Raw genomic sequence first — 2,880 nt, 5'->3', positions numbered from 1 at the left:
ATTTTAATGAGTTAATGTTGTTGAAAACATCTTTACAAATCTTTATGAACTCAAAGTATTTAAGTATGCTAAATACTTAATACATTAAAAATTTTAAAATAGAGGACGTGAAGTCAGGGGGTAAAGTGGAGGTAGAGATAGGGAAGAGTGTCTGAATATGATCAAAATACATTGTGTGAAATTCTCAAAAAAAATCAATAAAAATATTTTTTAACTCAATATAGTTGGCTGGGGATACTATATTAAATGGCAAAGCATTTGACTGTTATGCACAAGGCCTAGGTTCAAACCCTAGTATCACAAAAAGTTAATTTAGAATAAACTGAAGAAATGCTATATGTATAATAATAAAGCATTATTGTATTGTTTCTCTAATGAAAAAGGAAGATTAAAGGTTAACATGTACTAATTATATTCTGTGACAATATACTCTATTAATAATTTTGAATAGAAAAATACAGTGATGCAATTTCATAAATTTAAAAGGAACTTTAATAAAAATATATTACAAACTATTCATGTGATATTACTGAATATAGAATATAAATGCCAAGAATTCTTTTGTAACATTAACTAGGTAGCATTGTGAAAGGTAAAGTATACAGAATAGATAGCAGTCTGAGGGGTTGTATTGAAATAATAGAAACAAATTCTACTCTGGCTTCTTGTTTAATGCCATACTTACATGTAATTGACAAATGACAAGCAAAGACATGAGACAGAACTTTGTAAGCAGCCATGCAAGTCAATTACCTTAGTAAACATAAAAAATACAGTATTTATGATAAATCTGTACCAACCATTAAGGAATCTAGACTACTGGATTTAAAAACTATAAATCTCTTGGGATACTCTATCAAATGCCTTTTCCAAAACAGTGTCTTCCTAAATGTTATACTGTGGTTTTACTTTGTATTTGTGTTAAATTACAGAATTTAATTTTTGCAGTTTCTGAAGTTTTCCCTACTACTATGCTATTGCTTATTGGAAATACTAATGGAGTTTAAAGTAGAACTGAATACTACGATGTCCTTAATATAAGATGATTCCTCAATCCTGAATTAACAAATTATACAGAGGCACAGCAATACACAGACACAGTTTTTCCACAGTGTACATAATTATAAGTTCTAACATTTTCACCCTGTCTTGAATAAGATTTTTCTTAGAAATACATTGGTTCTATGTGAATGGTAAACTTTGTTACATAAAGATACAAACTGTAAACAATTCATGCCTTATTCTAAGTTAAAATGTTACAGTAGATAAATACCAAGAGCTCTGTGAAGCTAAACATTAGCTTGTCAAGTGATGTTATAATATAAACCTGTATTTCTTTTCATATCTACGTTTAGTGAAAAAACTTCACAGTAACTTTAAGTGTAGTTTCTTATCAACAACAATGGAGAACTGAAGCCATGAAAGAAGGAGATCAGTAAAACTCTCCAGTGTCCTATAGAAACTTGTTCCATAAGTCATTTTAAATATTGCAGAGAAACACACTTTCAAGGCCAATCTGTTAATATTACTAACCACTGTGATTTATAGCACATAAAATACCTGCTGAAGAAACTACCCTTTTTACCTCTTTAACTGACCTATGAAAGAATGCTGAGGTTTCTTTACTACACAAAATAAGCTATCCTACCTCTAATATTAAATAGCCATCATATTATTAATTTAAATTTTGAAATGCTGAACACAAGTTCAGATTTTTGGTCGTAGAGCAAGCCTTGAGTACTCAAGCAATGAAAGTGAGCCAGCAACTCAAGAAGCTCAATTTTCCTCCCCCTACTGTACTTGTTTTTCTTACATATCTATAAGCAGTTGAGAACTCACCATTGGAATTATACAGAATCTGCATAGTGTCAAACTCCAAGGTTGTGTAAGTTGGGTCCAAAACTTCGCTGTAGTTTCCCATGTCCATGTCTAGTATTGGCTCTGAAACCCTCATCATCGGCTGAGAGACACACATACAAATGGTTCCACACACCCAGAATGTGGTGACTGTTTTGCTTTCAATCTGTGAGTGCTAACTAGAGCTAACTGTCACTGGGTGACTTAAGTGCTTCTGTGGGAGGGGCTGTCAAACTGTAACCTCCTCAGCAAGCCATATTATGCTCATTTCTTCTTTTATGGCCTACGAGAGCAATAGTGTGTGATAATCTTGGAATGTTTCATGGAATTGACTTATCTGAAGTGCTTAGTAGACTAACATGGTTTTCTAAATTGATTTCCAGTACACAATAAATGAAGTCACTTAGAAAAGGACTGAACATAGAAAGGAGGTCCTGCCAGGGTTAACTTGAGATTGTTATGGATGGCAGTACACATGAGGGGCTTGCCACATTGTTTTAAAAATTCAAATTTACTTTGCTCTTTTAATTAGGTAAGTCAAAACTTTAAATTGTCACTTAACACACTGAACACTTAGTAGTTTCAGATTTCCTGTGCATGTACAATAAAACCAACTTTGTTTATTTTGAAGTGGAACAAATTCATAACTATAATGATAGGGATTTATGATGTATTCTAGTAATGTACTGGCAGGAACCCAATATGACCTGTATAATATTGCCTTTTATTTTTAATTTGTGGTCTGTGTCCCTCCGCATTTTAAACTTCTGATGGGCATAACCAGTATAGTGTCTAGTATGTTATAACTACCCAATGAAAAATTATCACATGAATAAGGATTCATTTCTTGACTTTTGATGCAAATTACATCATAGGTGATAAAGAAAAATTTCTCCAATGTATTGGTTCATATATTCTGGCCAACCCCAATGTATAATATAGCATTTTTTTTCCTTGCTTAACACTTTATTGGGCTCAGAGTGTTAACATACATTTATCTCATTTTCACCTAAATATTTTTTT

At 32.1% G+C, this 2,880-nt stretch overlaps 1 protein-coding gene across 1 annotated transcript in view; it reads right to left on the bottom strand.

The window, feature by feature from the left end:
- Hnf4g (hepatocyte nuclear factor 4 gamma) overlaps positions 1-2,880 on the bottom strand; it is a 142,976-nt gene that overhangs the window by 23,811 nt on the left and 116,285 nt on the right. The gene's annotated exons all lie outside the window — the stretch shown is intronic.

Source organism: Nannospalax galili, unplaced genomic scaffold (genome assembly GCF_000622305.1).
Source record: "Nannospalax galili isolate Female #2095 unplaced genomic scaffold, S.galili_v1.0 scaffold102, whole genome shotgun sequence".
Classification (NCBI taxonomy): Eukaryota; Metazoa; Chordata; class Mammalia; order Rodentia; family Spalacidae; genus Nannospalax; species Nannospalax galili.
The sequence above is the reverse complement of the archived record's forward strand: the minus strand, read 5'-3'. Positions and strand labels throughout refer to the sequence as shown.